General features: G+C 50.6%; 1 long non-coding RNA gene across 1 annotated transcript; it reads left to right on the forward strand.

Annotated features, from left to right (window-relative positions):
• Positions 1–317: 317 nt before the first annotated feature.
• LOC110122646 (uncharacterized) lies at positions 318–22,698 on the forward strand. Its single transcript, XR_002309290.2, has 3 exons — positions 318–508; positions 15,834–15,963; positions 22,136–22,698. It is a non-coding gene; the product is annotated as an uncharacterized lncRNA (long non-coding RNA).
• The last annotated feature ends 3,761 nt before the right edge of the window (positions 22,699–26,459 follow it).

The following is a 26,459-nucleotide window of genomic DNA, read 5'->3' on the forward strand; positions in this document are numbered from 1 at the left end:
GGCTCGTATAACAAACATATCCAAGAATCTTATTTTTGCCCATCTCCTAGCTCAGCTTTCCTCGATGAGGATTTCTTTCCCAGATGACACCCGCCTCCTGGGCACAAAATGGCTGCCAGCAGCAACAGGCATATACCAGTCCCTCTCAGGAGCCTTTGCAGAACCAGCAAGTACCAGCCAAAGTCCTGAAGTTGAGCCCCTTTGTCTCTGATTGGCCCAGTCAGGGAACAAACCCATCTCTGAACCAATCAGTATGGACAGGCAACAGTGCACTCTGATTGGCCAAGCCTGACTCACAGGCCCGCCCTAGAGGGCAGGGTCAGTCCCGCAGAGATCAGAAGGACTAAAAACTGGGGAGGACCCATTCAGAGAAGAAGATTGGATGGATGTTTGAAGGACTTCACCCTACACAAGGAGAGAAGAAAAGAAGGAACTGGAGATGTATTGAGTGCCTCCTGTATGCCAGAGTGGTCTGCCCACTGTACTTACACTATCTTAAGCCTACCATGTATGTATTCTGGGCTCCCCAGATGGCTCAGGGGGGTAAAGAATCCGCCTGCAAAGCAGGAGACACAGGAGACTTGGGTTCTATCCCTGGGCTGGGAAGATCCCCTGGAAGAGGGCATGACAACCCACTCCAGTATTCTTGCCTGGAGAAATCCAGGGACAGAGGAGCCTGGTGGGCTACAGTCCAAGGGGTCACAAAGAGTCAGACATGACTGAATGAGCACACACACTTGTGTATTCTACTGCCAGGTTACAAATGGGGAAGCTGGAGCTCCGGGGAGTTTGTTGCTTTTGCGAAATTGCCCAGCTGGTGGAGAAAAGGCCTTGCTTTGTACTTGGCATTGAACAGAAGGACCTGTGTGCACTGGGCGTCACCCCTCTGTGCTCACTCTGATCCTGTAGACTGTCTGCTCGCGGCCATTATTCATTTCCTACGGGGGTCTGTGCTATTTCTTCAGTGATGAGTAGGACACAAAATACTGGGTCAGAGCCCTCAGTAGGGGGTCTGTGATGGGATGAGCGTGTGACTGACATCTGCCTTCCCTGTCTGACTCTGAGTTCCTAGCAGGGGAGGGATTATGTCTCACTCACCCCTGGGTCCTCAGGTTCTATCTCAGCTTCAAATCAGGGGAACCAAGGGGGATTGGAGATCTGAATTCCAGGCTTGAACCTGCAACCCAACCTTTTTAGCCTGCCCGCTCTCCAATGAAGCACCTCTCCTGACCCCAAGGCTCCTCAGAACATGGTTTTGGAACTGTGGGTGGTGGGTAGGAGAGCTTGCCAAGCATCCTTTGGACTTGATGATTCTTTGGGCTGTGCCAAGAGTTTCTCTGGGTGTCAGCTGTGCGAAGACCCGTGCACACGGGTCTGCCTGGGTGTTCCGTGTTGGAAACTCCTCTGGACAAGTCTTAGTTTCAGGTAAGAGCTTCAGAGGGATGCTCGTCTGACCTGAAAAATCTGGGAGGAGAAATGGGGGATCCCGAGTTCCTTCCCAAACACTTCACCGTGAGCCTCCACAAACTTGACTCTGGTCTGGCCTGCATGGATCTGGGGAGGGAAGTCTGGACCCTGAAATCAGGCTCAAGGCTCCCTTCTGGGGTCATCAGGCTGGTTGCTCTCGATCTAGCTGTGACAGCCAGGCAGACCTGTCACTTCCAGGCAACTCTGAAGGGACAGGCATGGGTGGGAGAGAAGAGAGGTTGCCCAACCCCCCCACCTCACTCCACAGTCCCCTCCCAGCTTCCCAATCACATCAACAATTTCTCTCAGCATTGTTTCCAGTGCCATTAATATTCATAAGCGACTTTTCTATTGTGTTTGCAATTTTCCAGGAGACAGGCAGGCCTGCACTCCCCCCGTGTTAATAGGATGCAAAGCTCACCAACTCAGATCTTATTAGCAAATCTCCATTAGATACCGAGGCCCTTCTGGGCTGCCTGATAGGTGAGCTTTCCACCACGGGTGACAGCCGGAGCAGGTCTTAATCCAATATGACTTTGCAATCCCCTACTACAGGGACAGTCCCGAGGAGCAGCTTGTGCTGGGAGCAGATCAGGCTGAGTCGGGCCTCCTGTTATGGGCGAAAATGGAATCGCTGGGGCAGCCAGAGCAGAGAGGCCAGGGTGGCTGGCTGCCTCTCCTCCCGCAAAGCGGGCACACTGTCAGTTTTGTCTTTCAACCACTTGGAGTTTTGTTTATTCAACAGAATGATCACCCAGTGCTTCCCACGTGCTTGGCATTGGACTGGGTGCTGGGATGTGGACATGAGCATGACCTGCTTCCTCCCTGCCAGGCTGTCTAGGCTGGGGTGGGGGAGCTGTGTTTCCAGATAATTGCCTGTGGTAGTTGTTCAGGAGAAGGAAGCCCCTAGGAAGAGGGCACTGAACAATATCCGGGAACAGGTGAGCCGAATCTAGGAAACATGGGGGTGGAAGACATAGAGGCTGGAGTTCGTTCCTAGCTCTGCCTTGAACCTGAAGGAATTACTTTTCAGCATTTACTAGCAGCATAACCTTGGCCCAGTCCCTTGACTTCTCTGTGAGGCAGCCCCTCTGTAAACCAGGAGTAATGGTAATCCCTTCCTTCTAGAGTTGATGTGAGCGTTAAACAGGGCCGGACACACTCGAAGCAATGGGTAAACTGTTCCTATTATTTATTTGGGGTTGCTCAGAGTTTTAACTCTCTTCAGATGAACTTCGGTTTCTGTGTTGGGGAGAATGAGCCCAGGAGTCTGAAGGTGCCTGGCTGTTCGGGAGCACACCGGTCCTTGTCAGCTCTGCGGCTGCTTGTTGCAAAGTCAGGGCACTCGGAGAGGGGTCCTGTATTCCAATCCTAAACTCATCAGCCACCCGGGCAACCATGGTGTGGATGAGATAAGTCCAGGACCTGGACAAAAAGTGATCAAAATCTGTGGAATATTGGAGGTAGGGTAGAGAACATGAAGAGTGTCTTTCTAGGTCTGAAATCTCATGACCTGAGGCCCGGGCCCTGCCCTTCAGGTCCAGCTGCGAAGACAAGTCTGCCACAAATGCACCCTGACACACCCTGCAATGTTGGGCAAGTGTGCGTCCCATAGGCAACGGAGACGAGGGGGGAGAGGAGGTCCCTGAGGGTTGGGGCCATCAGGGAGGTCTCCCTGGAGGGGGTGGAACTAAGGGGTAGCATGTGGAGGCGGAAATGGAAGTGTGATCTAAATGGTGGGCATAGGAGGCCTGGGAAGAGGCTGGAGAATGAGCGAGTGGGAGGAGGGGACTGCCCTCAGGAGGCCACTAACCAGCCCGCCCTTGGTTTTGTTAGCTTGGTGTTTAACTAAAATACATGCGAAGCTTCAAAGGGAGCATTGTTTTTTTTTCTTGCCATAGCCTTCATCATTCCTCATCATACCCCACCAGGCCTAGGTCGCACTTTTAAGTTTCCTGCCTGATATACTTGCAAGTACCCTAGTACCCTGACAGGTACCCTAGAACCCTTGCAGGTATCCTAGTACCCTCACAGGTACCCTAGTACCCTCGCAAGTACCCTAGTACCCTCACAGCTACCCTAGTACCCTCACAGCTACCCTAGTACCCTCACAGCTACCCTAGCACCCTCGCAAGTACCCTAGTACCCTCGCAGGTACTCTAGAACCCTCACAGGTACCCTAGAACCCTTGAACCCTTGAAGGGTTTGTGATCCTAGCCGAGTAGGACATGAACTTCTTTGCTGGGGATTCAAGCTCAGGTGGACCATTGCTCTAACCACTCTAGAAACTGCCCAGAGGGTCTGGACCCTGGGAAGCTGTTTTATCCCAGGGTCTAAGGCTCCCGGGTTGGTCCAAGAGTGGTGGAGTGTCTGCTCATTCACCCTGCCCCCCACCCCCCACCCCTAAATAAGGGAGCTATGACTCAGTTCCCAGACCCACTTTGGCAAAATGGCTGGACAAAATGGGATTGCTGGCTGATGGGTGGTCGAGGTCATGTGCCAGCCTCTGCAGTCCAAATTCTCTGCTCACTCCAGAGCCCCACATCTTCCCTGGACTCGCCCTCCCCCACCCCTCACCTCCACCCCTACTTCTCCAAGGCTTCAGCAGTGACACTGGAGGTTGTGAGCCATCTTCAGATGCCTGGGGATAACGAATGAGGCTAATAATATACCTGTGTGAAGTGAAAAGTTCTCTCAACTCCCTCAGTTGGTTTCAAGGGTGAGGAGTTTTCTCACTTGCACATCTCTCTGGGTTCTTGAAGGCAGCTGAAGCCTGGATGCTTTGCAGTCAGGGGCCCTAGGAGGGTCGCTTTGGATTTCCCACTGTGGTGAGGAGAGCACACAGCTGAGAAGGCAGGGCTAACAGATGGTGGACGGGCAGTGTGGCTTGATCGTTGGGGACATGGTCTTTTGGAGTCACAGACACCTGGGCTGGAACCCTGAGTCAGCTGCTGGATAGCTGTGTGACTGTGAGCAAGCCCTGTAGCCTCTCTGAGCCGCCCACGAGGTGGTTATGGGGACTAAGTGGGCTGGCGCATATAAAACACTCAGCAACGTGCCTGCCATATAATAGGCCCTCAATAAAGGAAGAAGAGCTGTAATTACGGTTACTGTTATTTTGGGGCTAGCCTCCTGGGTTCCTCAGCTGGTGGACAGCTGAGCTGTTCCATCTTTGGTAGAGTAGTTGGAACATGTCGGCTCTGCCCCTTGACCTCAGGCTGGACAGATCCCAGGGGTGTTAGGGAGGAGACTTTGAGACATTAGTGAGCCTGGCAGCTGCGAAAGAGAAGGGCATTAGATTGGCAGCTCCCAGCAGGCTCTGGGGCACGTACAGAGCGACTCTCTCAGGGGTCAATGGTCATGCAGTCCTACCAGGCAGAGCTGAAGCATCAAGAATGTCACAGCTGGCAGGAGCTTTGGGGGTTGTCCAGGCCAACCTTATCAAAAATTTCAATAACATTTTTATTACTTTTTTATTGCTGCTATAACAAAGTACTACAAACTTGATGTTTTATACCAATACAGATTTATTTTCTCAAGGTTTTGAAGGCCAGAGGTCCACAAGCAGTATCGTTGGTGTAAATCAAGGTGTTATCAGTATGGTGCATCCTCTGGAGACCCCAGGGCGGGAGTCTGGTCCTGGCCTCTTCTGGCTTCTGGGACCTGTCACTTTCCTTGGCTCCGGGCTGCATAATTCTGATCTCTCTGACCACGTGGGCTTCTTCTCTCCTGCCTCTGTCAAGTCTCCCTCTGTTTCCACTTTATGTAAAGATACCTGTGATTGCAATGAAGGCTCACCTGGAATTATCTAGGATAAGGTCCCCAGGGCAAGATAATTAATCCTATCTATAAAGTCTCTTTTGTTCGGCATGTAAGGTAAAGCTAATGTTTTTCCAATAGTCATGTATGGATGTGACATTTGGACTATATTTGAACTGTTGTTCTGGAGAAGACTCTTGAGAGTCCCTTGGACTGCAAGGAGATCCAACCAGTCCATCCTAAAGGAAATCAGTCCTGAATATTCATTGGAAGGACTGGTGCTGAAGCTGAAACTCCAATACTTTGGCCACCTAATGCGAAGAACTGACTCATTGGAAAAGACCCTGATGCTGGGAAAGATTGAAGGTGGGAGAAGAAGGAATGACAGAGGATGAGATGGTTGGATGGCATCACTAAGTCAATGGATATGAATTTGAACAAGCTCTGGGAGTTGATGATGGACAGAGAGGCATGGTGTGCTGCAGTCCATGGGGTTGCAAAGAGTCAGGCTCTACTGAGTGACTGAACTGAACTGAAGGTAATATTTACCAGTTCTAGGGATCAGGACACAGATATCTTTGGGGAAAATATGATTCAGCTTGCCACAGCATTAAAAAAAAATGTTTTGAGATAATTTTAGTCTCATGGAAGACTTGTAAAACTAGTGTAAAGAGTTTCCACACATCTTCACCAGATTCTCCCTTATGATTGCTTATCATAAACAATCAAAATTAAGAGATTCATCCTGTTACAATATTATCAGCTAAGGTTTAGAACATATTTGGATTTGAACAGTTTTTTCACTAATGTCCTTTTTCTTGGTTGGATCCAGCCCAGGACATCACATTGCATTTAGCGATTATGACTCCTCAGTGTCAGTCGCTCAGTTGTGTCCGACTCTTTGCAACCCCATGGACTGTAGCCCGCCAGGCTCCTCTATCCATGGAGTTCTCCAGGGCAAGAATGCTAGAGTGGGTTGCCGGTCCTTTCTCCATGACTGCTTACTCTAGACCGATCTGTGGCATTGCCTCAGTCTCCCATGGCCTCTTATGACCTTGGCACTTTCGAAGGGTGCTGGTCGGTTTTTTTTTTTTTTTTGATGTGGGATGTTCTCCAGTTGGGGTTTGTCTGGTATTTTCTTGTGATTATATTGAGGTTATGTGTTACCAGGATGGACTCCACAGCAGGAGGTGCTTCATCAGGGCATCACATGGGGACACGTGATGTTGACATGTTTTAGGGACATATAACTGGCCATGTGAACCTTAGCCCTGGTGCAGGTGATGTCTGCTAGGATTTTCCCCTAATAAATGAATAATTTTCTCTTTGTAATTATTTATCTCTTGGGAGGATATACTTGGAAACAAGGGCTTCCCTGGTGGCTCGGTTAGTAAAGAATCTGCCTGCAATACAGGAGACCTGGGTGTGATTCCTGGGTCAGGAAGATCCCCTAGAGAAGGGAATGGCAACCCACTCCAGTATTCTTGCCTGGGAAATCCCATGGACAGAGGAGCCTGGCGGGCTACAGTCCTTAGGCTCTCAAGAGTCGGACACGACTTAGTGACTAAACCACTTTGAAACAGTATGTCCTGTTTCTGCTTAAACTTTCAGCCACAGATTTTAGCATCTATGGATGGGTCTTGTCTGTGGTAATTATTGATATTGCTGTGGTGTTTATGCATTCCTTCTAGATTTATTACTTGAAATTCTTCTGTGAGGAAAAGTTGTATCTTTATCCCTGGTTATTTATATCTGTATGGACTCATGGATTTGTATTTTGTTCTTTGGGTTAGATTTCAGTACTATTGTGATTTGTCTTTTTTGCTCAACTTGTTCCAGCGTGGGTCATGGGGAGCTCTTTCAGGCGAACTCCCATGCCTTTCTGAAATGTCCTGTCCTTCCTTTCTCTTTGTTTTCTTCCTTTCCTTCTGAGGGTTGGGTCCCCTATTCTGAATACACTGTGTGGCCTCACAGAGTCTTAGAAATCGGTCCCAGCCGTTCTGAATATAGCCTGAGGGTTTCTGGTGGACAAGGATTACATTTTACTTTAAAATTGCCAGCACTTAGTTCTGGCCAAGGACATAAGACAAACGGGCACACTTTGGAGATACTATAGGTTCAGGTCCAGACCACTGCAATTCGAAGAATATTGCAAAATGAGTCATGGATTTTTTGGTTTCCCAGTTCTTATAAAAGTTATGTTTGCAATATACTGTGATTTACTAAGTGCACAATAGTATTTTGTCCAAAAATGTGCATAATTTAATTAAAAAATACTTTATTGCTAAAAAACTCTGTCATCCGAAAGAGTGATAGTAACCTCAAAGATCACTGCTCACAGATCACGATAACCAAGATAATAGTAATGAAAAAGCTTGAAATATTGTGTGAATTACCAAAATGTGACACAGAGACATGAAGTGAGCAAAGTGCTAACGGAAAAGTGGCACTGATAGACTTGCTCAATGCAGGGTTGGTGCAAATCTTTAATTTGTAGAAAACTCGGTATCTGTGAAGTGCAATAAAGCAAAGCACAACAGAATGAGGTCTGCCTGTACTCAGAAATAAGGATGTCCTGGGTTCCCTCTTCCCCTCAGTCCACTTCCCTCCTGCATTCCTGGGTCGCTGAGGGTCTAGTCTCCTATTAGAGCAACTTCTTGGGAGGCAGGGGGCAAGTCTCCCTAGGAACGAGGGCTTTGGGATCACATCTCCGTTCAAATCCTTTCTCCACTTGTCTTCGCTTTGTGACCTTGGTGGCTGATCTACCCTCTCTGTACCCCTGTAAAATGCAGATGATGATCTCAACCTCCGAGGGTCAGTGTAAGGATCACAAGAGATAACAGAAGCTTGAAAAATACAGCTGTGACCACCGCAGCCTGCATAATTGGTTGGAGATGACAAACCAGGCAAAGTCGAGGAAAAGGGGGATCTATGCTGGTCAGTCCTGTTTCCAAGAAAGCCCCAATTTTATGCGTTCATTTTAAGCAGAGGGGGTTTGTTTAATCCATAACTCTAAGTGATTTAAAACATATAAATGTGTGATCCTTTGGCTGTAGACATATTTACAGATAAGAATAAAAAAGATCCTCCATCAGCTCATATGTCTTCTGTTTTTGTTTGCAAGTTGGGTTCACGTGTTTTTCATGTCTTACCTAAGGTGCTCTGGAGTCAGAGACTCCCCTCCTGCCTCGCTGAGCACCCCTCCCCCTCCCCCTTTGCTTCCGTCAGCCCAGGAAAGGCAAGCAGAAGGCACACCAGAATAGCATCCTTCCCAATGGGGAGAAAAAGCCTGTTGTATTAACGACCACACTTAACATGCTTCAATTTTAATCCCCACTTTAAATTTGGCACAATTGTTTTTACAATAAAGCCTGATTTTTTCCACAATAGGGTGCTGAGCGTATGTGTTTTCTATTCAAACACAAAGAAAGCTCACTTTACTGTGTAAAAGAAAGAAAGAAATAAAAATCAGTCTTTGTCGTACTAGAAATTCACAGATTTGAGTCAGTTGCCAGACTGTTCAATAACTGCCTCCCCTCCCTTCCTCCACATCCCTCTCAGCCTCACTACAAGCGTTTCTGAGCACCTACTGCATACACCCATTCCTGAGCACCTACTGTATGCCAGGCACAAGATCAGGGATGAGTGAGGCACATGGCTATCCCCCGGGAGGGAGAGTTGACCTCCTCAGTGGACTGTAGGCTGAAGATGAGTAAGCAAGACCCAGATCCTGCAACCCAGATCCTTGGGGCCACGTTTCTCAAAGTGTGTGTTCCCCAGATGATTTCAGGCACTCATGGTGGTGTTAGTTGCTCAGCTGAGTCCCACCCTTTGAGACCCCATAGACTATAGTCCACGAGGCTCCTCTGTCCATGGGGATTCTCCAGGCCAGAATACTGGAATGGGTTGCCATTCCCTTCTCCAGGGGATCTTCCCTACCCAGGGATCAAACCCAGGTCTCCCGCATTACAGGCAGATTCCTTCCTTACTGGTTGAGCCACCAGGAAAGCCACAGGCCTGGCATCAAGTCTCACTGAGATGTGAGTGAGAAGGTTACTCTCTTGCAATCATTTTCAGTGCTGATCTTGGCTGGAGAAAGTCTCTGATGGGGACGTGTGAGTCATTAATACCACTCTAGCCCTTGTCACTGTTCCCATTTTAAAAAAATGCTTAATTTGTTTGTTTGGTCTCACTGGGTCTTAGTTGTGGCACTCAGGATCTTCATTGTGACATGTGAGATTTTTAGTTGCGGCATGCAGCTAAACACTAACAGTGGTTATCATGCCATTGCCTCACAGATACTGTATCTATTTTTACAGTTACGTTGCATTGGTGGACAGTGATACTGGTTTTCCCATGCAGGAGAGGGAAAAGTTTCCTCTTAGGGTCAGCATTAAAGACAGAGAGTCAATATAAATAAATATATGAAGTAAATTGTCACATGGTGTGTGCAGACACAGCACACTTCTGAGGGTGGGGGGCGCCCAAAGACGGAAGACAGGAAAAATGATTTGGCTTAACGTTCTCTTTGTGTTTAGTTCCCAGGTACCCTTCCTGACCTCAGGTCTGAAAGTCCCGCCCAGCTCTTAGATGGCAGGGGCATTGAGGGGGGCATTTGGCCATGACTGGGCCAAAATGTTACGATACCTGCATGTCCCTTGAGGTCAGGATGCCAATGGCAACAGCAGCCTGACAGAGGCCTCGGAGGCATGGTGCACCATGAGCAGAGAAAAACCTGAGGCAGGCTCACCTCCCCAGGGGAAAATTCCTCTAGCCTCTTCTTGGAAGCCCTGGGTTTGTCTTTATTAAGGAAAATGTTTGTGGCTTTGGGCTCAAGGGATTCCCATGCTAGTTGGGGAGAAAGTAGAGAAACCCCTAAATTTCACTGAGAATGGAATGAAATAAAGGCTAGACTAAAGCACGTATGACATGCCCAGAAGAAAGCCTGGTCAATTCTGGCAGGAAAGCAGGGAAGCCTGCTTGGATGAGGAGGCATTTTAATAGCACCTTGAAAGATGAGATGGGCAAACATGGGCTCAGGGCATTCCTTCAGAATACTTAGAGCCCCCGTTCCAGGGAAAGACCTGGGATTTGGAGTCAGACAGACCTGGACTTCATTCCTGGCTTTCCCAGAGTCTAGCTCTACAACCTTGCACAAGTCCCTTCGACTTTGATTCCTGGTCTGCAAAATGGGCAGAGAGGCAGGAGACTGTCTACCTCTCTGCCACTGGCAGATTGGAGGGGCAGAGTCTTCCCAGGGTCTAACTGGTGAAGTCCTCCCATTCTTCCTGCAGCAAGAAACTTTTCAAGAGATTAGTTCCAGGTGGTAATGTAAAGAGCTGCTGGGCTTAAGAACCTGTCTTGGATGGGTTCTGGAGAACTAGAACCTGAAATGGGGATTCTTATGCATCAGTTTTATAGAGGGAGGCCTCTTGGGAGAAACTTGTAAGGAAAGGAGAGAAGCAAAATAGGGCAGAAGAAAGTAGAAAAGATGTGGTTTGGTTTCAGGAGACGTCAACTAGCCGGATCCCACCTGAGCCCTGAGCCCTGGAGTAGAAATTTTCTCAGAGTTTGTCCCACCCAGTGACAAGAGGTCTCCTTTGTTATAACCCCCACATCAGTCCTCCACTGGCTGTGGGCTACCCTGGGGGTGGGGGTCCATGAGTTCCCAGTCATCTCTGAGAAGGCGGCTCCTGTGAGTCCAGGACAGTCCTTCAGTGAAGGGTGCAGATGTGACTGCCCACACCTCGGATCCACTGCTTTGGGGAAAATGAAAGTGAACCAGGGTCTCTTGCATTGCAGGTGGATTCTTTACCAACTGAGCTACCAGGGAAGCCCCTCTGCTTTGGGGGAAATAGCAGCAATTTCCTTCCACTGCTGTAGCTTCAGAATGCTCAGATCCCCCTTCCAGGTAAAAACCTGGGATTTGGAGTCAGACAGACCTGGACTTCATTCCTGGCTTTCCCCTAGTCTAGCTCCACGACCTTGCACAAGTCCCTCCACCTCTGATTCCCTGTCTGTAAAATGGGCAGGGAGGCAGGAGGCCGTCTACCTCTCTGCCTCTGGCAGATTGGAGGGGCAGAATCTTCCCAGGGTCTAACTGGTGAGGTCAGTTTGACCTGGTGAAAGAATAGACCCAAGGAAGGCATTTTCCCTTAATCGGGGTGGCATCCAGCCACACAGTGGGCTGTGGGCAGAGAGTGGAAGTTTGGCATTGGCACGGTCCAGGCAAGCATGTGGCTGGCAGGATCGGGTGGGCCCAGGTCTCTAGCAGCCCATAAACCAGACAAATGAATATTTGATAGAAACATAATTCCAGAGAATGAGGGCCCTTGTTGGCCTGATGGTGAAATACAGTGGCTGTCTGACCTCCCCGAGGAATAAATCTGCCCAGTGGCGCTTTCCAGCCTGAGACATGGAAGCCCCTCCATGCAGCTTTTCCGGGAAGAGCTTAAACACTTAGCTTGGGGATGTTTACCAACTGGTGGAGCACTGGGATCTCAAGGTCATCTTGGCTGTGGCTCCTCACCCTGCCCCGGGCGTGCCTCTGTGCCATCCTGGTGCCCGGGGGCTGCCCGCCACTGCGGAGCAGGAACGAGCAGAGGCCAGCCCTGAGAGGCAGGGAGAGGAAGCGCCCACCTTCACCTCCTAGGTTTTGTTAAAGGAACCGCGGCTGATGGTGTAACCGTTACCAGGATGGGGAGGCACTGGTTGAGACCTGGATGAGAACCCTGACACGGGGATGACCTAGCTGTGTGACCGCAGCCAGGTTGCTTGCCTTCTTTGGACTTAGCTTCTTCACCCATAAAGTGGGGTTAATAATAGTGCCTACCTCATAGGGCTGGGGATGATTTAACGGGCAAATGTATCCGAAGTGCTTTGCTGGGTGTCTAGGTAGGTGCTCAGGGAAGGTCAGCTATCATGACAGTATAATAACAATCTAACTCTAGGCCTCCCCCAGGCCGTGTGTCCTTCAGCAAACCTAAGCCCTCTGAGCCTCAGTTTACTCATCTGTAAAATGAGTCCAAACACACCTACCTCATAGATTTAAAGAGTGTAGGGGTAGAATACAAAGCTTCTGGCCTATGTAAAGTGAAAGTTGCTCAGTCATGTCCAACTGTGTGTGGACTATATAGTCCATGGAATTCTCCAGGTAAGAGTACTAGAGTGGGTAGCTATTCCCTTCTCCAGGGGCTCTTCCCGACCCAGGAATTGAACCCAGGTCTCCTGCATTGCAGGCAGATTCTTTACCAGCTGAGCTATGAGGGAAGCCCTATGTAAGTGTTCAATAAATAATAATCGTGGTGCTAGTGACGATGGTGAAGTCAAAGACAGATTTTAGCAATATGGGGTTAAGCCCCTCCTTTTGTGAGATGTGGTTTAGCCTCCCCTTGGCCACCTGATGCCCAGAAACTCTGGACAACAGGAGAGTGTATCAGGAATCTATCCGACCCACCTCTGCCCCTCAGCTAAGATACCAGCTGAGACAGAAGCCTGGGCCCCAGATTCTGGTTTGCAGGTGTTGGGATGGCAGAATTACATGGGGTGAGGTGTCCTCCGTCATCCTTGTCACCTGCCTTGGCCAGTGGCTCATGATGCTCTCATTGCCTGGAACACTCTTCCTCCAGGCTTCCTCTGGCTCACTCCTAACCATCTCTGATATTACTCTCTGCTGCTCATGTCCTCCTCCTGTTTAGCCCCTCAGTAGCCAGGGCATCCTCCAGCATCACCTGTAACACCGTATTTACAAATGATTACCAGGTACCCAGCATGGGGATAAGTGCCTCACGTGCTAACCATATCCTGCGGTCCATGAGGGCAGGACCATGTATACCTCTGATTCCCTGCTCAGCCGGTAGATGGGTTTCAGGAATTATCTACTGAATGAAGGAATGAATATATCTGGCATCTGGAATGTTTGGTCAACAGTGGAGACTGATGTCTCCCTGGCTTACCGACTCTTTCAGGCTGGGAAACCAGATGGGAAAACAAAAGAGACTGGGTTCCTTCACCTCCTGGGCCTCCCTGGTGGTTCAGTCAGTAAAGAATCTGCCTGCAAGTCAGGAGACCTGGGTTTGATCCCTGGGTTGGGAAGATCCCCTGGAGAAGGGAATGGCAACCCACTCCAGTATTCTTGCCTGGAAAACCCCCATGGGCTGAGGAGCCTGGTGGGATGCAGTCCAGGGGATCGCAGAGAGTCAGGCATGACTGAGCACAGCACATACATCCTTTGCCCTCAGGAGTGCTGAAACTCAAGCTCCCTCTAAAGAATGTACCTGTTTGATTGAACTATCCCCAGCACCACGTGGTTTTCCCTCACCTGAACCTCCTCAGGATACCAGGAAATGGATGGACAGTGGTGTTCTAGTTTTATAGCCAAGGCTCAGAGAGGTCAAGGGTATGGCCTAGGGTGCCTCTGCTTATGGTGGCAGAGCTGGGACCAAGGGCTCTTCACTCCTTGCTGAGAGCTCTTTCTCCTCCATTCCACTTTACAAACTCTGGGCTACGTAATCATCAAGTCCCAGAATGTCAGTGTTAGTTGGAAACTTAGGGATTGTGTTACACAGATGGGGAGACTGAGGCCCAGAAACAGGGATGTAACTGCCAGTTCCCCATAGCTGACAAGTGGTGAGCATTGGCTAGAACCCAGGTATATTGACTTGAAGCCAGGTCCTAGAGGGAGTGGGTTCACAGCTAACAATTAGCCTGCTGGTGTGGCCGATCTGGGACTCAGTACAAAAACATTCATTGCCATAGCCTGGAGGTTATTTTCACAGACAACTGTTATGATATGTTCTTGGCCTAAACCCTTTTCCAAAAAATCCCAGCCAGCTGAGCAGACAGGCATCTGTCATTGGCTATAACAAGGAAGCCATGGGACTCGCTCATCAGTCATGCATCCCACTTAGAAACAGCTCAGAACACTCTGGCAGGAAAAAAACAAAAAATGTTGTGGTACTAAGGCAGAGCTCTCAAATGAAGGAGCAGGGAACCAGAGACAGGCTGAACGGATACCATTTCAGCACTAGGGACAGTTCCACGGAGGGCAGCTGCTCATCCAGGGGAGTTTGGAATCTCTAGAACTTTATAACCAGAAGCCTGGTCTCCAGGGGATGGGTGATGGTTTTTAAATGGAGGGTCACTGATTTTCTGAAAAAAGAATCCAAGTGTTCACAGGAGCATTATGACTTGATTTTGCAGAATTTTGTGGCTGTTTGGGATTTCAGAAACTGAAAAGTTTTAAGGTTAAGGAGAAGCGTAACATCTGAAGAGGTGGAATGACTTTTGGGACTATGCTTGAGTAGCAATCATTCACCCTCCACTCTCCTCCACATTATTGCCAGTAGGGAAATGAGAAGGGGAAGATGGAAGGAGGCAGGATGAAAATCAAAGGGGGAAATAAAAGATCTACAGAAAAGGAGAGAGATGAGGGAGAGGAAGAAAGTAAGATGAGAGTTTGGAACAAAGGGATGGAGGGAGGTTTTATAGGTTCTAGTGGATCATTACATTTCTCATCCGTGCCGTTTCCTGACTTTCACACCGACCCTGGGCTACTTGCTAGGATTTCCCCTTAAATGAAATGAGTAGATAACCACTTTTAAAAGTTCTTCAACTTTTCATTATGCTTAAAGCTTCAGAAACTCTGCTTTGATTAGAACCCCTGGGAAGATCCCCTGGAGAAGGAAATGGCAACTCACTCCAGTGTTCTTGCCTGGAGAATTCCATGAACAGAGGAGCCTGGTGGGATATAGTCCATGGGCCACAAAGAGTCAGGCATGACTGAGCAACTAACACAACAGTCTATTACAATGATGTTTTTCCCTGGTGCTGCCAGTAGCAGAGTTTTCATTGGGGGCCCTGAAAGCCTTAGGACACTTGGGAGATTTAGCCTGAATCTGTGATCCTTCGTTTCTGATGATAAGAAGCTGACCCATGGAGGACAGATGTCTGGGGGCCACTGCTGAAGGGGGCAGGATGGGAAGAGTGCTCCCCGTGGGGCAAAGAGACCAAATGTCTCAGTGACCCTGGAGATCAGCACCGAGCTGTGCTGGTGCCCATCACAATGGTCTCAATGCACCAACCTCATGGATTAAATGGTGTTTGAGAGTCTCCATTTAAGAAGGCGGGAAGGCCTGAAACGTCTTCTAGAAACATTTCCATCAAAATAATTAAGATCAAGATGCTTGTAGGCTTTTGTTGTTTGGAGAATTCACATGTATGTAATACTTCACTGCCCACTTATGTTGAACAATAAAATATGCACTTTTAGCCAAAAAGACTCATGTTATTACAGTGAATTATAATGAATTAATCTGAGCTGTAAAATATAATAATGATGCAATGTGGGATGAAAGGGAATTAATAGTCTGAGTTTCTATCACTGCCAGCCACAGTGCCAGTGGTGTTACAGTCTTTAATAGATTGGATTATTGCTCGGCAAATATTCACTCCCCTCTCCCTTGGGGCAGTGCCTCTGCCTCATCCCATGATGGAGGGTTTGGTCATGTGACTTGATTTGGCCGTTGGATGATGGGTGGAAATGATAGTGATCTAGTTCCAAGTCAATTCTTAAGAGGCATTGTGTATTTCCACTGGTCCCCTCGCAGTGCAGCGGAGCCACCCGGAGAAGAGCAGTCCACTTAAGATCCGGCCCAGCATGAGCAGAGTACGCACAGAGAAGACTTGACCCAGCCAAACCCAGCCTAGTCCACCCAGCCTTAGTTACCCTGCAGACCCGTGAGTGCAAGAATGAACGTTCGCTGTTGTCAGCCACGGAATGTGGGGGTTGTTTATTTTCAGCTTTTGTTCTGCACCAACTGATATAGCATGAATAGTCTTATTTAGTCTTTGCAAAAACTCTTTAAAGTAGGTACCACAATTTTTCCCATTTTATAGGAAACAGAGGCCTAAAGAGAAAGAGGAAAAAAAAAAAAAAAGCTTAACCCAAGGCCACAGAATGAGTGAACTAGCGATGGACTCACACTTAGCTTGTCTTCCCTTGAGGAGGCAAGCAGAGTGCTGCCTGGCGCTCCCTGGCTGGCCCCTGCTTGCCTCTCCCACTCACCCATCCTTCTGCTAGCTCAGAGCTCGGGGTGGGGGGCGGGGTGGGCTGCTGGGGAAGCTGCCAGGGGAACATCTGAAGCTCCTTTCAAAGAGCCAGTGGGGTTCCCCCGCCCTGTGGCTACAGGAAAAGGTCACATTTGGCGATTCAGCCCACAGAACAATGACATTTCAAGGATCAAAGAAAAGGTTAAAATATTCCTATAAATCTATTCTCGGGACTTTTAAGTATTTCCAATGTAAAGGGAAAATGTCATTTCTTCTTCCCCCAAGAGCAGTGGTCCTGGGTCTGCTGGTACTGGGTCTGCTCTCACTTCCCTGGTGAGGATGAGCAGGGAGGGAGAGCGGATTCACTTCACATCCCTCCATATACGAAGGGAGGTGCAGTTAACCCCAAACCTCATGTATTTATGGAAACCAAATCCCCTAAAGGCTCCCTGAGGAGCTCGGGGGACAGTGCCACATTCCCGCACTCTCCCGGTCCCTCTGTTCAGGGGGCTCATGGATCACTGCGGCAGAAGTGGCTCTCGGGGTGGGAGTCGGGGAGGCCTGGCAGGGCTGGGGGTGGGGGTCAGATGACCTGGCAGCTCACCTCCCTGAGCTTTGGATGCTTATATCTAGCTGCCTCATGCATCCATGTGGACACATCTCCTTCATTCCCAGCCTAGATCGGCTCACCACCATCCCCTGGATTCCACATCTTAGTGGGTGGTCCCACTCTGTTTCACCCATTCATTCAGCAGACATGTCTAGAGCGCACTCTTAGTATACTGGGCACCAGACTACAACAAGGGACAGACACTCCTGTCCTGGAGCAGTTCGCAGGTTACTTGAGGAGACAACCAAGAAAGCGACAAAGACCTCCCCTGGGGAAGGGCCAACACCTTGGCGAGTGGGGCCCTGATGAAACCCGGAGAGGGGAGTGACTAACTGCAGGGCAGTCAGGGAAGGCTTCCCAAAGGAGTCGTCACTGAATGGGGCCCTGTCTAAAACGGACATGTCCCAAAGGCAGAGGGAGTGCACACGAAGGCCTGGCATCCAAGAAGCCGAGGGTCGTTGGACACCAGGGACAGGCTGTGTACCACGGAGGAGCCAGTGTCTGCCCAACAGCTCTTGCAGCCACTTTTCATCCGGGGCCGGGGCTGCCGGCGTGGTGGGCTGCTCCCCCACGGTTCCCGAGAAGACGCTGTTATTCATAGCGCTCAAGTCATCGCTCGCCTCCCACACCCCATCAGTCAGCGAGCCCTTTTCTCATCTGCCTCCCGAACACCTCTCCTCTCTCCCTGCCCACAGCCTCCCTCAGGCCCGGCCCCAGCCTCTCCCTGGGATTGTGCATGGTCTCTGAGTACTGACAGCCTCCGTGGGCAGCCTCCCTCCCCACGCCCCTCCAACCAGGCTGCTGCAGCCGCATCTGGCCTTTGGAAGCATAAGTCTTGGCATTCGACTCTCTTCTGAGGTCTTTTTGATGGCCTCCTGTTGCCCACGGGATAAGGTTATGTTTCTGAGCATTGCATTCACAGCCCTTTGAGGCCAGAATTCCCACCTCTCCAGTCTTGCTGGGGTCCCCTGTGGATCACATGACCATTTCAGATCCTTGAGCCACCAGTGGCAGGACCTCATTAAACCCCTTCCTGCCTTTGCATGCTCTTTCCTCCAACTGGTATTCTCCCTGCACTGATCTATCCCATTGGGCTTTCAAGACCCAACTGAACACATAATGTAATAGTCATGAAAACAATAGGGATCATCATTTTTTGGTCAACCCTTCCAGTCCCTCTATATCTCATTACACTGCTTCATTTTCACGTATATATGTATTTTATTATGGTTTTACTGTCTGTTGTCTGTCTTTCCCATCAGAGTGAAGGCTCCATGAGGTCAGGGCTTGATTTTCCTGTGTCCTCTGTAGGTGGAGCCACAGCTGGTGCTGAGTAGGAGATCAAAAGAGTTTGTGGGATAAATTAAGAAATGACTCTTCATGACAACCTGATGAGGTGCTGAGTGGTTTTATCCCCATGCTACAGATGGGGACACTGAGTCTTTGGCAACAAGGGTTTTGGCAGCTGCCTCTCTGCTCCATTTCCAGGCTGTTCCCTAGCCGCTGCTCAAGGGCAGGAGCCCAGTCAAATTCCCATCCGGGTCTCCTGGATCCCTAGGAGGGGCTCTGGAAGTGGTTGGTGGATGGTTCCCATCAAAGGTGGGGGCTCAGCTGTGAGAAAAAGGGTGGCTCGGGCAGCCTGGGGGGAGGCAACTCAGCTAATTGCAGCTTGGCTTCCCAGAACCTGTTTCTAGGTTGGGAATTAAATGCACTAATGGTTCCCACGCATTCCTAATTGGCACCAAATTACACACAGTGGGCTCAGCAGGGGCTGAGGTGGCAGCTGGCGTCAGGGTGGTAGGAAGTCAGCTTTATCAGAGCTGCGTGGGGTTCTTAGTCTTGCAGAACCCTGCACTGGGAGCGCTGTGCTGGAATCCTTAGTCCTTCTTCTGGGGCAGTGGCAGGAGTCCAGGTTTTGGGACAGCCCAGGTGGTTGGTTGTTTATCTCTCTGTGCCTCGGTTGCCTCATCTGTCAAATGGGGACGGTCATCACCCCTGCCTCGTGGCATTGCTGGGAAGTGAAGACTTCTGCTTTTCTGGGCATCATACCTAGATCCTCTGTCGCAACTCAGGAGAGGGGATAAGGCTGATTAGGAAAGCCCTTCAGACCTGGGGGGAAGGTGGGTAGAGTCAGCACCTTTCTGGGTTTATCTCTTTTGCCCTTGGGAGGGTCCAAGCTGATGGAGCACATTCTTTGCTGAGACCTTTGAGCCCTGGGGCCTCTTGAGAGGGAGGGTCTGAGTGTAGGGTAGTGTGGATCCCTCTTTCCAGGTAATCCACATGCCCTGTTCTAAGAGGGAGTGAAGTGCAGGGTGGGAGTGCAGCTGCAGTCGGAGTCACAGACCCAAGTGCGTGTCCTCCAACCCATATCTGATCGTGGTCGCCGGATGCTCCGGGTCTCAATTTCTCCGAGCGGGAAATGAAGGGGCTGGACGGGCTGATCTCTGCGGGCTCATCTAACTCTGACTGAAGAGAATTCTTTATTTCCTTCCCTATTAAACTTCTCGTTCCTGCAAGTAGGCCTCTGGGAGGGACAGAGATTGGACAGTGGAATTCTCATCAAGTGTTTGACTGATCGCTTCTTTAGGGGGCGTTTGTTTTGTTTTATTTAAGAAAGGGCTAATAGCGGCACTTCAGGCATGGATGAAGTGAAGAATTTCAGGCATAGGGGAGCAGAGGGTGAGGAGGGAGAGGAGGCGCGGCCATGCAGGCAGGACACTGACAGTAGATAATGGGATGAACATGATCTCTGCAGAAGGTGCTGGAAGGTGCACCAGGCACCACCACCCAGGCTAGAAACTGGGATCAAAGCCCTGGAGAGCGGGGTTGGGTTCTGGGAGCTCTCCGCTAAGTTGGGGGTTGCTTCTTGGTGGCTCTGGCAGTAGAGAATCTGCCTGCAATGCAGGAGACCTGGGTTCGCACTCTGGGTCCAGAAGATCCCCTGGAGAAGGGAATAGCTACCCACTCCTGTATTCTTGCCTGGAGAATTTCATGGACAGAGGAGCCTGGCAGACTACAGTCCATGGGGTCTGCAAGAGTCAAACACGACTGCCCAACTAACACTTTGACCTTCACCTTAGCTACTGAAAGGGCAGAGCCTGGGGTTTAGAGTTTCTCAGCCATGGGTTCCACTCCCAGCTCTGCCACCGACGGTGTGACTTTGATAAGTTACCTAACCTCTCTGAACCTCAGTGTCTTTCGGGGGTGCAATGGGATAACACCCCCCTCACACACACCTGCACAGAGTTGCCCCAGGGCATCAGCGAAACAACCCGTGTGAAATGTCTGGCACTGGCCCTAGCCACCGTGAGCCCCTTGTAAGCAGCGTTAGGCGCGGTCCGCGTCCTTCTGCTGAGGAAGGCACAGCTCTTTCATGGAGGCTGTTTCGCGGCTCTGCTGGGACTGCAGCCACAGTCCTGGGTCTTCAAGGCCCCTCAGGGCCTGCTACCCTGGAGCAGGGAGACTTTACACGTTCCAGTGTGAGGAGGGCTGCCCTGCCTGCTCGACGGGCCGTGACAGCACTCCATAGTGGGGAAGAACGCAGGCTTTGCAGCCAGCCTGCTGGGTTTGAATCCCATTCTTGCCACTGACCTGCTGTGTGACCTTAGGTCAATATCACCTCACCATTCCGATCTCCGATAATTTATGTTTAAAATGGAGATGATGATAATAATTCAAGCCACCCCATAGGATGTGAACACAGATGAATGAATAAAGTATCTAGACCTGGAATAACAGGGCAGCCACTTGGTACCTGTGGATACTGAGCACTTGAAACGTGGCTAATCCAAACTGAGATGTGCTGGGAAGGAAAATTACCACTAGATTTAGAAAGCTTAGCACAAAGAAATAGTAGAATATCTTTCTAATAATTTTTTTACATTGATTACATGTTGAAATGATAGTATTTTGGATATATTGGGTAATATAAAACATTATTAAAATTAATTGCACCGCTTCTTTACACTTTCTTTACAGTGAAAGTGGTTACTAGCAAATTGAAGGTTATATCAGTGACTTCCATTACATTTCTCTTGGCCAGTGCTGACATAGAGGAATGCTAGGCATTTAGTAAGTATGAGGTTCGTGTCTGCTATCATTATGAGTTGTTGGGTTCGAGTATTCCCGTAGGATTGTGTGAAGGTTATTTAACCCTCTAAACCTTAGTTTTCCTGTCTGTAAAATGGAACTAATGGGATTAAACAAAATTATGCCTGTAAAGTGCTTGATTGAGCAACTAGCATATAGGTAGCACTCATTCACTGTTCGTTGTTATGTTGTTGGCCTATGAGATCAAAGGTGAGGGGGACACCCTCACAGATGGGACACGGGCTCATCTGGTACCGCCCAAGCAGTGCAGGAGGGGCTGAGCCAATGGATTGCCCCACGAACGGGACCCGAGTCCCGAGTAAACTCTGCCTTGAGCTGGAGGTTGAGCTGTTTGGCCAGTTATATTAAGGGAAGGGTCAATAACACATTAATGGGATCAGTGGCCCTATTAATCTTCCTCTAATGAACAGCCATTCAAGCCAACCTGTCTTCCCCAGATCCTGGAAGACATTCTGTACTGGCAGGAAACTCGCTGAGTAGAAACAACCTCAAATCTTTTAAAAGTGATTTAGTGGCTTTGCTTGGGAAAAGGTGTGCCGGGGGCCAGGCGCAGGGAAGGAGAATTGAAATGGCCAAGTCACCGCGGATCTCTCCCTAGGGGCTCCTGATCGAAACTCAGAGCCGGCTGACTCTGGGGAGGGGTGGGGGACGGGGTTTTGGTGGAGGTCAGGAGTGAGGGGAAGGTTTAGCTCACCACATCTGGCTGGACATTCTCGCCTCTGAATCAACAAATTGTTGGTGATACAGGAAACTGGATGGCCCAGAGGACCCGGACAGATGCTGATGGGCTGCGGGGAGAGCTGAGAGGAACATGTGCAGGCCCAAGTCTGCTGGGCTCACCAGTGGTGTCAAACTGTGTGACCGCAGGGGTCTTGTAGGTGGGGTCAAAGCAGAGGGGTCTTGCTGGGAGGTGAAGAGGCGGTGGGGCCTGAGAAGGTGCTGAGCTGGGGTGGGGTGGGGGGGACATGGGAGGAAGAGCCTGGTGGAGGAGGGTCCCAGGTCCCTGGGAAATGCACACAGGGCGAGGAGGGCCCTACCCAGGTGGTTTGACTTTGGACCCTCTCTTTCTCCTCTGCTCCGGTGTCTCACCCTCAGCCCAAGGATGCTGCCGCCCAACCATCAGTGTTCCATTCCTTGCAGGTGAGTCTTCTGGGCTCCGAGAATCGATTTGAAGACACAGATGCTCCTGGGAGGCTGCTGATTTCCACTTGACCATCAGTCCATCGACCTGTCCGTCCACCACCCACTGAAGGGAAACAGAAATGAATACGTCGAGGAACCCACCTGCCCTCAGGAAACCCGGCAGCTAGGAGGGAAGAACAGGTGTCAATCCATGTGACCCTGAGTCGCGGGAGTCAGGGGTCTGGGCTGTAAGAAGTTTCACGCGGAGCACTGTGGGGTTTCGGAGGACAGGGTGACTGCCTCCATCCGTTGGGTGAGATTAGGCCTCAGAAGAGATGATAGAGATCAGCAAGTCAAAGTCTGCCTTTGCCCAGATGAGGAGTTAGAGACCCAGAGGGGATGCTGGGCTCAGTAAGGCCCTGCCAGCCGGGAGGTATTAAGATCTGGAAGTGCAGGGATTGGGAAGTCATTCCAGCGAGGGAACAGTTTCAGTGAAGTCCTGGGAAAGGACACTGGAACATGTAGAAAAGGCAGCGGGCAGTTCATGGAGACCAGAAGGAGCGTGCTTGGGACGACGGAGGGACTCGGCTGCAAGGCGGTCCCCTCAGAGAGTCACCCTGCCACCTCTAGATTCGCAAACCAGCACAGAGTGCCCCCAGGGACCTGAAGCAACTTAGGTTCCCCCGTCCTGAGCTGGGCCTCGCAGGTGGGTGGGCCACCTGGAGGTAGGGGTGGTGGGCACCCAGGTGCAGGTCCCCAAGGCCTTGGCCAAGTCACCAGCGCCTCTGGGTGGGTCGGCAGTGAAAGTCCCAGAGATTTACAGTGAACCCTGGCCATGCCCCGCCCTCCTCTCAGTAACCCCACAGACCTGGGCAGACTCCCTGGAGGTGGCCCACTCACCTGCGGTGCCCAGCTCAGGACGGAGGGCACCTAACTCTCTCAGGTCCCTGGGGCCTCCCTGTCCTGGCTTGTGACTCTAGAGGTGGCAGGGTGACCATATGAGGGTTCCCCCTTGCAGCTGAGTCTCTCTACCTTCCTGAGCCTCAGTTTCCTCCTGGTGAAGTAGGACCCCCAGCCCACCTCCCAGGCTTCTCTCGGGCCCCAGGCGGCATCAGATCCAGAGTTCTACCCGTGAAGGGGCAGCTTGGATGCTCGTGTAATCATAACATCTCACACTTACGGAGCACGTGCTGAGTGCTTGGACTTCCCACAGCACCTCATTTAGGCTCTGAGGTCACCGTCCTGGGTAGCTGTTTTGCAGGTGGTAAGAGCTGAGGCCCAGAGGTGAAGTGGCCTGCCCCAGGCCATGCAGCTGGGCCAGGCGCAGGCAGCCTGTGTCTGCACTCTCATCCCAGAGTACACACACTGCCTGCTCCGTCACCAGGCTCGGTGCTGAGCCTGCAGAGCAGATGCCTGCAGAATCCTCCAGAGAGCCCCTCTGGGCAGCCTCGGGGCCAGGATGACACACACTCTCCAGGTGGAAGTGACCGCTCCATTGTGCTACTCGGGAAACAGGCTTAGATGGGTGCGGCACTTGCCCAAGGTCACCGTGAGCTAGTGGCTTAATGAACAGGTCCCAGACTCTGTTTGGAAGAAGATAAAGTCAAGTCTAGCCCTCGCTCCCCACTTTTGAACCCTCTAAGGTCATCTATTCTGTGTCTTGTATGTCTCTCGTGAACAGGAGGACTTCCTGGGTAGCCTCTTTTTGGGACAGCTTGGCCTTTTACAAAACTCTTCCTTCTATTGACCCACAATCATCCTTTTGTCTCTCCCACCATGGAGTCAGCATCATCTCCCGAGTCCATACAGATTATCCCAATAAACTGACAGCTGCCTGCAGACAGTAATCACACTCCTCACTCCCCTGTCCTCTGTCAGCCTCTAGCCAGAGCAGCCTTAGGTCCTGCTGTCTCCACTTAACAGGGTTTGCATCCTTTGCCCACCAAGAGCTCCAGGCCTGGCTGGATCAAGTCTTCCTCCTGACCTCTTTCTGCTCCCTTGGCTGGCACATCCTGGAGCTAGAACAACACTGAGCTCACAGCAGAAAAGGATGGAAATGCTCTTTCAGCAAGATGACAGCAGGAAAGATTCCCCTGACTTTTGATGGAGCCAGGCCACATGGATGAAATCTTCTACCCCTCCCTTTCTTCTCTCCAGCTGTCACTCAGGACTTAAGAGTTTCTCCTCCATTCCCCATCTTCCTGCCCCTGGTATGTGGTTGAGCAACTCACAAACTATAGGAGAGCCCCCAAGAAGAGGCCGGGAAGGGGTGGTGGTGATCAGGAGTTCAGTTAGAGAACAGACAGTTTGCATCTTCATCAGCATCGACACCAGTGTGTGTGCACACCTCCTTGTATCTGTGGTTAACAGGTTACTGATAGATTGGCCTACCTTTTCTGATAGGGAAAGCAGCAGGGGTCAGACCTGGACACCCTCTGCTAGGTTTATTCTGATGGGAACAGGAGGAGACAATCCCCTTGCCTCTTTCAAACCTCATACTTCTGTTGATGCCACTTGAGGACACATGGGCTTTTGGTAGCTGCCCAATCCCGTTGACTCTGTTCATACTTAGCGTAGATTAAAAACCCTAGGATGTCCCTCATTCCTGAGCCACATTTTTGCTCACTCCAGCTCTCCCTCCCTCAATCATACCCCGTTGTTGCTGTTGTCAGATCTGCTACCCCAGACAGGATGGGCAGCATAGGCCTGGGGTTCAACGCTTGGGACCGCTCTGGAGTCGAGCTGACAGTCATCCGGCCAGGAGCTCTCAACACCGCATCCCTCTCCCTCTCGCCCATGCCTTCTTTCTCACTGGGCCACCCTGAAGGGCGTCCCACGGCTTCCAGGGCCCAGCCTCCTCTTCTTCCCACCACCGCCATCCGTCTGGGCCCGAGCACAGTCACCATGAAGCAGAGGCAGGAGGTGAGACTGGCAGCGCTGCTATTTTCACTCTGACATTTTCCATTTACGAAAACTCGCACTTGACGCTCATTCTGTTGTTTGCTATCCTTCGCAGGGGAAGGGCCAAGTCCCTCCCACCCTGGGCTGGATATGTTATGAAATTCCCCATTCTCCCCGATACCAGCCTCTGCTTTATAAACTCTAGGACAGCGGCAATTGTGAAAAACAAATAAATGAAAAACCAGAATTAGGCTTAGGCAGGACCCCGCCTCTGGAAGAATGGCATCTGGACGTGGGAAGGCTATCCTGCAGGGTCCACACAGAGACCAAACTAGACCCAGGGTGCACGGGTCCTCTCGGAATCGTCTCCTCTCCAGGGTCCTCAGCGCGCGTGACTTAAGGTGGAGGCACCTCGTCTCTCCCAGCCCCTACTGGGGAAACAGGCTGCTCTGAGGAGGGAAGCTGGGTCGGGAGACCTCAGCCTCGGAGAGTTTAATTAGGGTGTTGGCGTTTTATTGGAAGGTGAGAGCGATTTCCACTGCTGGAGACATTAGGAGGCTCAACAAATTCTATCCCTGTTTATAGTTTGGAAATACAATATAGATTTTATTGCGGGCCTCGATGTCTTCCCTTAAACAACTGCACAGCCTGATAAAGCAGAGAAGCTAGTAAAGGCAGAATTGCAGAGGCACCAGCCAGGTCTTTATATCTCGGCACAGGCTCTCAGGGAAGGCGCTCCCCTTTCTGATGGGGGAGAAAGCAGATGGTTGCATAACCTGTTGGACCACACAGGTAATTGGGAGGGTTTTTCCGAGAAATTCTCCTGGATCTGAGACCTCAGGGGGTGTCTGAGAGGGTCCCCTTCCTCTGGAGGGTCTATTTTGATTAAGTTCAGCAGTTGTCTGTTGGCTAATGCAAATCTGTTAAGCTGGACAGTGGGACATTTCCTGTGTGCCAGGCCTGCAGGAGACATTGAGATGAAGAGGAAAACCATCCCTGTTCCGCTTGGCCCACCATCTGGAGGGGGAGGCGAGCTGTGGAACAATGAATGATAATGTTGGATAAGGCAGAGGGCAAAGAAAGTCACAGGGGTGCTGGTGGTGTAGACAAAAGAGAAATGGATTCTGCCGGGGAGTGTCTGGGAGATGCTGCAGAAGACATGACGTATGAGCAAGGCCTTAAAGCATGAAAAGGCTTTAACTGATGTCCCCCCTGGGGCTGCAAACCTGCATCAGCTTCCATCTTCCTCATCTTAACTCAGTGACTCTGCCACCTGGGGTGTGTAGGCCAGAAACCTGAGAGACATCCCCAAGTCCTATTGATCCTGGCATCCAAATATATGTCAAATCTGTCTGCTACTCTCCACTTCCACTGCCACTGCCCTCTTGCCTGGATACTGCAGTATCTTCTCTAGTAGATATCGGCTGTGTAGGGCCACCCA

Source organism: Odocoileus virginianus, chromosome 10 (genome assembly GCF_023699985.2).
Source record: "Odocoileus virginianus isolate 20LAN1187 ecotype Illinois chromosome 10, Ovbor_1.2, whole genome shotgun sequence".
In the NCBI taxonomy this organism is placed as follows: domain Eukaryota; kingdom Metazoa; phylum Chordata; class Mammalia; order Artiodactyla; family Cervidae; genus Odocoileus; species Odocoileus virginianus.